We start from the raw sequence: 12699 nt of genomic DNA, 5'->3' as shown, positions 1-12699 counted from the left end.
ATTGGCGTTATTCGTAAGACTCTCGAAGAACACAAAAAGAGTGGTGATAAAGCAAAAGAGAAAGCTACTGGAGAATCTTCAAAAAGGGAGGTGAAGCATCCCTCGTTCAAAGATTTCAAAAGTAGTGATGCTACGAAGTTTTCAGATGTTCTTAATCCCATTGTTGTTCTTACTTGGATCCAGAACACAGAGAAAGTGTTTCGTATTTCTCATGTGGATATTGAAGACAAGGCTAATTATGCTTCTGTAATGCTCATCGGAGAAGCCTTAGTCTGGTAGGAAGCAACATATGAAGCTCTCGGCGGGTATGACCAGGAGAATTTATCCTGGGAGATATTCAAAACTCGTTTACTAGAGAAGTATTATCCTCTAGACATGAGGAGGAGATTGGAGAATGAATTCCTCGAGCTTAAAAAGAGAGGAATGACTGTGAATGAGTATGAAACTCAGTTTAATTAAAGAGCAAGGTTTGCTACAGAGTATATTCCAACTGAAGACGAGAAAATTCAGTTATTCATGGAGGGACTACGGCACGAAATCCACGATTTCGTTGTCAATTAGGATGTTCTGTCATTCGATAAATTTGTTGAGTATTGAAAGAACTGTTCCTATTCCCTCTATTCCACCAGCTCAATCCATTCGATCTGAACCTAACAAGAAAGTACAATCTCAGAGTGCTTTTCATGGTCGTGGTAGATCACAATCTTTTTCTATTCAATCGCCTTCATGTCGCGTTTGTGGAAGGAATCAGGCTGATGCAAAATAGACAAGGAATTTGTTGTCTGTTATGGATGTGGAGAAACAGGTCACATAAAGCTAGCTTGCCCAAGAAAGGATGTTACTTTCTATGCATGTGGTATTACTCGCCATAAGAAGCATTTTTTCCCTACTCTTACTAATCATATGAAGGGAAGTCAAGATTCTATTCAACAACCAGCGAGAAGTTAAGCTTCTGTTTAACAATTAAAGGGTACTTCAACTAAAAGGAGGAGGCGCCAAAAGCTAAGGGTGGTGCATTCCAGATTACCATAGAGGAGGCACGTGAGGACCCGAATGTTGTGACGGGTAAATTTCTTGTCAACTCCAGACCTGCTCACATCTTATTTGATTCTGGTGCCTCAGATTCTTTTGTGTCATATGAATTTGTGCATTCTTTTCAAACTGCTTGCTTTTCACTCTCGCAACCATTTCACGTAAATACTACGGGAAGTATATCATTACTTGCTGGTAAAGTCTATAGGGATTGTGTAATAGAAGTTGAAGGTTAAAATTTTCTTGCTAACCTGATCCTTGTCTCCTTGGCCAAATTTGATATTATTCCTGGCGTGGATTGGCTGTCAAAGAACCACACAGAACTCTTGTGCTATGAAAAGATACTACGTGTTCCATTGAAGGGGAGAATCCTATCTTTGTCTACGATGAACAAAGAATCTTAAAAAATCTCTTTCCTCAAAGCTCGTAAATTCATATCGAAAGGGTGTTCTATCTATATGGCCTACACAATTGATGTCTCAAAAGAGGAGAATAAAACGGTAAATGATGTTCCCGTGGTTAACAAATATCCTAATGTTTTCCCCGATGATTTGTCTGGCCTTCCTCCGGACAGGCAAGTAGAATTCCAAATTGACCTTGTGCCTAGTGTTGCTCCTATTGCAAAGACTCCTTATCATCTTGCGCCAACTAAGATGAAAGAAATGATGATCCAACTGCAGGAATTGCTTGACAAAGGTTTTATTCGATCGGGTACCTCTCCCTGGGGTGCTCCGGTATTGTTTGTCAAGAAGAAGGAAGATTCGATACGGATGTGTATTGATTACCGTGAGCTAAATAAGGTGACTATCAAGAACAAGTACCCACTACCTCACATCAACGATTTGTTTGATCAACTTCAAGGTGTTAATTATTTCTCAAAGATTGATTTGAGATCTGGCTATCTTCAGTTGAAAGTACACGCTCAGGATGTACCGAAGACTGCTTTCCGTACTCGTTATAGGCATTTTGAATTCCTTGTCATGTCGTTCGGTTTGACAAATGCTCCTCCTGTATTCATGGCTTATGCCATCCAATGCTCGATAAATCTGTTATCGTGTTCATTGATGATATTCTAATCTATTCTAAGTCTGAAGCTGATCATGCCATTCATATTCGCGAAGTATTAGAACTTCTTCAAAAAGAGAAATTATATGCTAAATTCTTGAAATGTGAATTTTGGCTTCGCCAAGTTCAATTTCTCTGCTATGTGATTTCTTGTGATGGTATATCTGTAGATCCTATCCAAATCGAAGCAATTAAAAATTGGGAAGTGACCCGTAATGCTTCCGGAATTCGCAGTTTCTTGGGTCTTGCGGGATATTACCGGAGATTCATTAAAGACTTTTATCGTATAGTTGTACCTCTCACGAGTCTTACACGGAAGGAAGTGAAGTTCGAATGGGTGAAGACCAAGAAAAAGCTTTCTCAACTCTAAAAGATCTTTTGACTCATGCTCCAATCTTATCACTTCCAGAAGGTGATAATGATTTCTCCGCATATAGCGATGCTTCAAGATTGGGACTCCGTTGTGTGTTGATGCAATGTGGTAAAGTGATAGCCAATGCCTCAAGACAACAGAAAGATTATGAAAAGAATTATCCAACTCATGATCTCGAACTCGTTGTAGTGGTATTTGCCCTAAAACTTTGGAGGCATTATCCCTTTGGTACAAAATGCCATTTTTTTACCAACCACAAAAGTCTCAATTATATATTCAGTCAACGAACTTTGAATATGAGACAACAATGAGCCATGGAGCTGATCAAAGATTATGACTGTGAAATCCTGTACCATCCTGGAAAAAGCCAATGTAGTTGCCGATGCACGTAGGAGAAAGGTTTATCGTAATAGTATTTTGTATACTATTACTCACACTACAGTAAAGTTCAATATTCTTGATAAATTAAAGAAATGGAAAGTAGAGGCCCTAAAGCCAGAAAATGTGAAGAAAGAAGGGATGGTACATTATGCTGATGTTTTACTTGATGATCCACGAGGATTAAAGGTATTTAAGAATCGACTATTGATTCCAAAGATTGGCGGATTAAGACAGAAGATTTTAGATGAAGCTCATAAGTCTAAAGTGTCAATACATCCTGGTAAAAGTAAGATGTACTATGATGTAAGAGTTGATTATTGGTAGCCTGGATTAAAGAGAGACATTGGAATATATGTACAGGAATGCTTAGTATGCTTACAAGTCAAAACAGAGCACCAAAAGCCTTACAGAACTCCAGAAAGTCTTATTGTTCATGTATGGAAATGGGAAGAACTGTCCATGGATTTTATTTCCAATTTGCCAAAGACTGCTAAACAGCATGATAACATTTGGGTAATCGTCAACCGCGTGACTAAAAGCGCCCATTTTCTCTCCATGCGTGTAACGGATCCAATGGAAAAATACGCACAAGTATACTTGGATGAATTTTTGTGATACATGGTGTGCAATTGAAGATCATTTCCGATCGTGATACTCGTTTCACGTCTCACTTTTGGGCGAGTATGCAACGTGAATTGGGATCTCGAGTTGCTCTCAACATATCTTATCATCCCCAGATAGACGGTCAGACAGAGAGAACAATCCAAACAGTAGAAGATATGCTTCATGCGTGTGTCTTGGAGTTTGGTGGTAATTGGGATAAATACTTACCTCTTGTCGAATTTTTGTATAATAACAGTTACCACGCTTCAATCAAAATGCCACCATATGAAGCACTATATGGTCGGAAATACCGTACTCCATTATGTTGGCGTGATATAGGACAAAAAAATCCTTGGAGCCCCTAAAATGATTCAAGACACCACCGACAAGATTCAAATTGTATGAGAAAGAATGAAAGCGGCCCAGGATCGACAGAAGTCCTATGCAGAAAAGAGGAGACGACCCATAGACATCCAGGTGGGTGATTTTGTAATGTTGAAAGTATCCCTATGGAAAGGTATTATGCGATTTGGGAAGAAAGGAAAACTAAGTACTAGATTTGTTGGTCCTTTCAAAATTACTCAGAGGATTGGTAAACAAGCATACCGCTTGGAATTACCAGAACATTTGGCAGGTATTCATGATGTGTTTCATGTGAGTTATCTGCGTACGGATTTAAGCATATATGATGAAGCGGTTCCATTATTCGAAATGAAATTGGATAATAAGTTAAAATATGTTGAAGAGCCTGAAGAGATTGTAAACAAAAGAACGACTAAGCTACGTAATAAAGAAGTAGAGTTGGTGATTGTTAAGTGGAAACACCATCTAGGCCCAAATTATACTTGGGAAAATAAGAATGAGATAAGATCGAAATATCCCCATTTATTTTAATCAATGTAATTGTGGGGACGAAATCCTCAAAAGGAGGAGGTATTTGTAACATACACGTTTTGAAATCGTGTTTTGTAAATTTTAAAAGTGAATCATATTATGAAATATTATATCATTATGAGTATTGAGTTTTAACAGATAGCTTTTACTAAAAATGAAGTAAGACTATGTTTAGAATCACTCGGAAAATATTTGAAGTCTTATGAGATTCCAAGCAAAAGGAAGATATTGAAATTTAACAAAAATATAAAATTTGAAATAAGTAAAATTTTATTATTGAATGTTGTAGATAATTTCTTTAGAAACAATTAGGAGAAAACCACATCGAAATCCGAGTTATAACGAAGAAGTTATGACTAATCGAAGATCCGCGACAAAACCGACACGGCACTGAATGACGTAAAAAGTGAGTTTTTGATAAACTATTTTTTTAGCCTTAGTGATATAAATGAAAGTCGTAGTATTCGTTAAACCGACAATTTCCATAAAAAGAACTTGCAAATCTGACTTCGTATGAGGAAGTTATGATTATTCTAAGTTTCGGAATAGCAATAGACAGCTAAAAACTCGAAAAAAAAGATCGAGCGATATTTAGCCGACACAACCTAAACGAGAATCGAAGGTCTCGTCAATAGTAGTACAACAGTAAAAAGACTGGCGAAAACGGACATCAGATGAAAAATTATGATTTTTTCACGGATTTTCCTGTCTCGGTCTGTTAAAAATAATAATATTAAAAATAAAGTCAAATTTAGCCGACGGAGCCTAAACGAAACTTGTAGTATATATTCTCGCCTATGCGCTCATATAAAGAACGTCAAAAACGGATCCTGTATGCGAAAGTTATGGATTTTAGAAGTTCGGGGCACAATTTCCGAGAAAATTCGCATGGATAAGGTTCGGCCACGTCACCCTCGCGTGCGGGCTTGCCCCGTGTCCGATGCTGATAACTCATCTGAAGCAGCAGCCGACGCGTGTCGTACCCTCCTCGCACCGAAGGCTCGGCCAACCAGAAGCTGACGCGTGCCTTCCCCGTGTCTCGCCCTCGCACTGCCACCTCCCCCCCCCCCCTCGCATGCGAGCCACGTGCTTGCTTCTCCTTGCTTCGGATCCGAGGCTCGCATCTATATATAGGAGGTGCGAAATCTCCCTGGTAATTTTGGAAATTTCACGCTTTTTACCCCCAAATCCAAATTTTAGCTATTTCAACTTCCCTCGAAGCCCCGGGATCATTCCCAACACCCGAAACACGCCCCTAAGTGCACGAAGAGCCCGAGAAATTTGTCTTTTCGATTTGAAGCTCAACCCTCGCAAGACCCGATTTTCAATAAAGCTCTTTGATTTCAATGAAGAAAGCTATTTTATTATAACGAGGTGCTGCACAAATTACTATTTTAACTCCCAATTAATTCACGGTGAGTTCAATACATAGGAACAATTGTATGTTATGTGTTATATGTGCTATGTGTTTTTTCATTGTTATTATTTATGCTATTTATGATAGAAAAGCTATACCTTTGGCCATGTGATCAGTGAAAGGACTTAGATTCACAATGATATTGGTATATAGCCTCTGGCCTTGTAGAGCATGTCTCGTAAGAGAATGACTTATATTCTATGGCATTGGCAGAATGTTTGACAGGGCTGAAAGCCTGAAATCTACCAAATTGTTTAATCAGAAAGTGTACGTCTTTTGTGCCATTTGGGCCGAAGCTTTATTGATGTATATCAAGTATGGAAATTGTTATGTCTCATTAATTGTATATCTTTGAATCAAATCATTAATTGATATGGAAAGCTTTTGATTTGATTCACATATGCCTTTGTTGTTCCTTGTTCCTCTTTGATTCTGCCATATTGAAGTATATATGTTGGATAACATTATATTGTATCTATTATTGAACTCACTTAGCATCGCCGCTTACCCCTCTCAATGTTTAACATCTGCAGGCAATAAGCAACCAATATAATTATATACTAATAGAAGATTTTTAATAGTTTGAAACTATTGTATTTTGCACTCATGTATGTATAAAATTATAGTATCCTGGGAAGTTATGTATTATAGTATCGGGGCTTCGGGACTTGCTTCGGGTCTCGGGAATGGTACCGGGGATTAAGTATATTTCTTGCACGCAAACCGAGGTAAAAACGCAAGAGAAGGAAAGAAAATGAGCAAAGAAACTCGGCAGCCTCGACTTCCTTTTATAGGGGTTGGATCCTCAGATTACGCTGGGCGTAATCCTAGGTACGTTGGGTGTACGCGACGTGACCGCATGCGTATGGTACTCGAGTGAGGTCAGGTGACGCAACTAAGGCGGTTCCGGGTACGTTGGGCGTACTCCATTACGCTTGGCGTAACTCGATTAAGCAAACTTCAAACTTGTGTAACTTTCACATACAAGCTCCGTTTTCGACGTTCTTTATATCCATGCGTAGGTGAGACTATACTCTAAAACTTTCATTTAGATCACTAAGGCTAAATATCACTCTAACGTAAATTCACTATTTACGTCACGCCGTGTCGCGTCGGTTTTGTCGCGAAAGTTTGACAGGTCATAACTTCTTCGTTATAACTCGGATTTCGACATTCTATATATATATATATATATATATATATATATATATATATATATATATATATATATATATATATATTGTAAACCTCGTCACGACCACTACAACTTCCGTCATAGATATCAGGTTTATCTAACATTTTTTTTTAACACTTAAATTATCCTTAATGCTATTAAGTCACAACAGTTATGCATAAATCACATAATACACAAATAATACATTCTTATTATTTCAAAATGCGTTACAAAGGCTAACCTAGACTATTACATCATCATTAATGTCTAGCCTGGAAACACGGCGTTACATATATATATATATATATATATATATATATATATATATATATATATATAGTGTAATACATTGTATAGTGAGATAACTCACTTGGATAGTTTCTACGACGACTGATGACTATCTGGGTAATCTTATTGGCGATCCAACTAGCAGGTAATGTGTCTAAAAAGTATTAACCTATAATACTATGACTTATCAATCTCTATGATGATATGGTATTTAAAGCTATATTATTTATTAATCCTAATGAATATCTAGAGTTCTATCTAATAAGGATCAATCAGGCCAGACAATTGGGACGCAGAACCATTTTAGCATATAGCCTTTGTAAATTCCAACAACCAAGCCAACATGATCATTCTAGACAGCCCTCCTATAAGTAGATCATTCAAGGAATTGCTACTAAATCTTATTTATATATTCATAACAACGACTATGATATAAATATAAGTTACACTAAAAGCGTAGCTTAACTTATAGGGATTCTAGTGAAAATCGGGATTTGTGTTGGCAGAACTCCGACCCGAACACTTTTTTCTGCCTGACTCTTTGATGTTGCAGGGCCTCACTAAAGTACTCCAAAAACCCATAAAGGTTGGACTCAAGGGGTGGGAAGTATCCAAAGTGTTCTAAGTGAAGAGGCTGTGAGGAAATGAAAGAAATCAGAGATGTCTATTTCTAGTAGAAGTGCACGCCGCGCGCCATAGAAGTGCGCTACACGTCTTCTCGGGGCTGGTGACGTGGCTTCAGTCAGAGGGTGACACGTGACAAAAACCTGGTGGTTCGCGTCAGAATGTCTTTACGCACCGCGCGCCTTGTCGGCGCATGCATAAACTTAATATTCTTCAAAAATCCATATCTTCTTTATAGGAACTTCGTTTTCAACGTTTTTTTATATCTACGCATAGCTATCGACGAGATCTACAATTTTCATTTAGACTGTTGGCTAATGCTCACTTTATTTATAATGTTATATTTTTAACAAGCTTAGATTGTTAAAACCCGCATAAAAATCATAACTTGTCCATACAAATTATGTTCTCGATTGTCTTTATATTGAAGGAATTGTATCTACATGATCTTCTACTCTTGTTTAGATTGTTTCGACTAACAATTGAGTGATTTCCATTTTGGTTTCTATGTCGTACACTGCTACTCTGAAGTTTCTAAAAATCATAACTTCTTTTTATGAAGTTATATTTGGACGTTCTCTATATGCATGCTTTCGGTTTTGTGATTACTACGACTTTTGTCAAGACTATTTATCATAAATAGACTTCTATTAAAAGTCAGTTGCTCGTTTATACTATAAGAAAATAAGATGTTATATTATTAATCATAATATAATGTTTGAGAGACACCATAAAGATTAGGAAACTAATTTTCACGCAAAGTAAGATTTCATAAATGTAGTTGGACATTATATATTAATTTGCATAAATTGTTTATAAGGAGAGTTTACTATTTATTTTAATTTGCTATTTTCAAATCAAAAATTGCTAAAATTAGCGCATTAAAATTTTGCAATGGAGCTACCCCAAGCATTAAAGTTGCATTTTGTTTGCTTACATAATTTCTTATATAGTTTTCATTTATATTAATTGCAAATGAATTCTTCGCCCGCAGACCGCTGTATGATTTTAGTATTAGTCATCTTTAAGTTTCTGAGATTATTTTTTTAGCCACTTGTGAGATTGTTTTATAAACTCACAATCTTTGACCTTTGGGCAAATTTATATTTTTTTCATTTTGTAAAAAATGATCTCTAATAAAGACGTCCGGACCAGCTTAGACGCACCACGAATAATTCAGTGATCAAACATAAAACTATGTGTCATGCTCTAGAGTCACCATAAACAAACCTTTAAGCCAATAAGCAAAAGGCATCAACCAAATTGTAACTTTAACAAATGATACCGGTAAATCACTACACATGTGGCCTGAGCAAATTTATATTTAAAATTAAAATGTCCTTATAAATTATTTGATTTTATAAAATATTAGCATTTGGCTGGAAGAAAGTAATTCAACATCGTTTGCAAAGAAATGCAAAATGTCTTCTATATATGGTGGACCGACCATCTTCACAGGAGTATGTTTTAACTAAAATATTTTAAATACTAATAATAATAAGTAAAATAACATGCATATTAATGGAGATTAAATCACAAATATACAAATAATAGTTCTTTTTATTAAAAGTTTAATGATAAAATCATTTTTCTAGAATGAGTACAGATCGATTTAATTGTACTCGCAAATGTATATATATTACTAGGTGTGAGACCCATGTATTACATGGGTTTACTTAAAAAAATAAATATGAAATTTTAACAATTTGAAAAGTTTGAATTTATAAGAAAAATGAGAAAATTTTGAATTATTAAAATTAATGAGACTTTAATATACTGAATACATTACATATATAAACCATTTCTAATAAATATTTTATATACATATTACCTTACACATTAAATGTGAAATTTTAACTTAATAAAATAAAAAATACAATAAAATGACAAGTGGAAAATAAAAAATTTAAAAAATCTAGAAAATATCATGTGTCCAAATGAAAGAGAAGAAAATATGTAGCAAAAAAAAAAAAAAAAAAAAAAAAAAAAAAAAAAAAAAAAAAAAAAACTTTAGTTGTTATAATAGATTTATCATGGGACTTGAACCTTCAAATGTTTAGTGATAAATATCTTTTCAATAACTTGATATCCTTGCCAAAAACTCTTTAACCTTTGGTTTGTTGTGATCAAATTAGTGCAAATTGTAGATTGTATAATGATTATTTTTTAGGTACTCCATCACATAATTATGTAATGTGATGTTTCGTTGGCAATTTTGAATCTTTTGCTCATTGTTGCTCGCTATAAACAAATCGTAAACAAAGAAACTCACTTCAATATATGGTTTCAACAATCTTTTGTTCACTAAAAAAACGAATGAAAAGCAAAGAAACTGACTTTGATATACGAAATGGATCAACTGAGCATTTGTGGTACAAATATTCCAACAAATAAATGTATAATATTTTTTTTTAATGTGTTATATTTCTTCAAATACATTTATAATATTTCTATAAATGAGTGTATATATAAAAAAAAATTAAAATTATTTATTTAATAAAATATTTGTTTTATTAATATCACAATTAATATGAATTATTTCGTTGGTTATAGTTTATATAATAATATATGTGGTAAGTGTATTGTAACAAAAACATTTTAAATAAAATTTGTAAAAACCTTGTAAATTAAAAATGTATTAATAAAAATATTTAAAAGCTAAATAATCATATGCTAGTGAAATAGTACCAAAACATCGTGACAATTTCTCAGCCTCTCCCAATCTAATTTTTCTGCTCAAATTATTAAGTGAAATTCCAAAATTACCATTTTGGTCAATTCAACTCTGATAAGATTTCCATATGATTATTGAAAGAGAGGGATTACAATGTTCTCAATAAAATTCATAAAAACTACAAAAAAGAAAGAGGAGAATAAATACTAGCAAAGACAAAACTTTAATGAGCTACAGCCTAAATGACCCATAAACATGTGAGCTAATAACATATAGGCCAACATTCTCCTTCAAACTTGCAATGTCACAATAATAAGCATTGAGAGTTTGTCACACTAGAATCGAAACCGAGATACCGATTGAGCCTACGTAAAAATATCTGCAAGCTGCAAGGTTGATGAAACAAATGGAAGCGATATGGTTCGGAGCTATAAATGATGACATGTGAAGTGACAATCATTCTCAATGTGCTTCGTCCGCTCATGGAAAAAAGAATTATTCACAATTTGTGTCGCACTTTTGTTATCACAATGACGAGGAGTAGCTGAAGAAATGTGAACTCCCATATCCACAAGCAGCCACCATAAACAGATAATCTCACATCTAGTCACAACCATAAGACGATACTCAGCCTCCGTAGAAGATCTGGAGACAACGCCATGTTTATTGCTCTTCCATGAAATGAGAGACTCTCCAAGAAATACACAAATTTTAGAGGTGGATTTACGATCATGATGATCGCCATCCCAATCAGCATCACTATAGGCACATAACTCAAGAGAAGACGTCAAGGGAAACAAGAGGGTCTGAATCAGAGTGTCGCAGAGTTATCGCAGAATACAGAGTGCAGCTCCCCAACGAACAGAGGTAGGAGTAGTAACAAACTGATTGACAATATGAAGAGCATGAGCAATATCCGGACGAGTAGCTGTGAGATAAACCAAACTTTCCACAATAGTTCCATAACGATTTGGATCGGACAAATGAACATCATTAGTAGAAGAGTACCGTGCATTGGTTTCGAGAGGAGTATCAACAGTCCGATTGTCAGAGAGGCTTGTCCGTGTAAACAATTCATATATATATATATATATATATATATATATATATATATATATATATATATATATATATATATACACTCCATCATAGCAAATCAATGAGCTAGATCATGCTTCAAGAACTCAATACCACTATGGCCATCACCAATAATTATCATGTCATCCACATATAATGACAAAAGAATCCGTCCTGCACTTGAGCATCTAACTAGCAAATCTGAATCATGATTACTCTGGACAAATCCAAGAGAGGTAATAAATGTGAAGAATTTCTCAAACCAAGCATGAGGTGCTTGCTTGAGACCATACAAAGCTTTGTGAAGCCAATAAACCTCACCCGACTGGTGCCGAATTCCTGGGGGAGGAGACATATAAACCTCTTCAAGGAGGTCACCATTCAAAAAGGCATTCTTGACATCCATTTGAAAGATCTTCCATTATCGAATCGATGCAACTGCAATCATAGTACAGACTGTCATTATCTTTGCCACTGAGACAATAGTCTCCTCATCGTCAAAACAATATTGTTGGGAATACCCTTTTGCTACAAGTCTGGCCTTGTACCGCTCAACAGACCCATCAACTTTTGTTTTTATCTTATACACCCAAAGATAACCAATTGTATGCTTCCCAAGAGGAAGGGAAACCAAATCCAATGTATCAGTCTGATGAAGAGTAGTGAGTTCGTCAGCCATAGCATTCAACCAAAGAAGATCTAATGTAACTTCTCTATACGATTTAGGTTCAGACAAATGGTGGATGTTCTCTATAAATTAAGCAAATGGTCTTGAGTATGTATAGTAAGCAAAATTTGGAAGCTTGGTGGACTTGATAGGACGAGTAGACCTCCTGAGGGGTGGTGGTAGAGGTGGATCTTCACTTTCAACAGTCGAAGGAGAAAACATAGGAGCAGGAGGAGTCGAGGAACTCTCTAAAGACGTGGGTGTGTCATGAGCTGAAGGATCAGGTGACATAGATGGGTCTCGAGCTTTTATCTCCTCATTGAAAGGATCAATATACAGAAGGTCTGACTTCGTTAAATTGTGGGTTGTAGCAAGAATTGAGTACAAAGGAATATGTTCCAAAAAGGTGACATGTCGGGAAATATATAAC

Source organism: Lactuca saligna, chromosome 4, assembly GCF_052625555.1.
Source record: "Lactuca saligna cultivar CGN05327 chromosome 4, ASM5262555v1, whole genome shotgun sequence".
In the NCBI taxonomy this organism is placed as follows: Eukaryota; Viridiplantae; Streptophyta; class Magnoliopsida; order Asterales; family Asteraceae; genus Lactuca; species Lactuca saligna.
The sequence above is the reverse complement of the archived record's forward strand: the minus strand, read 5'-3'. Positions refer to the sequence as shown.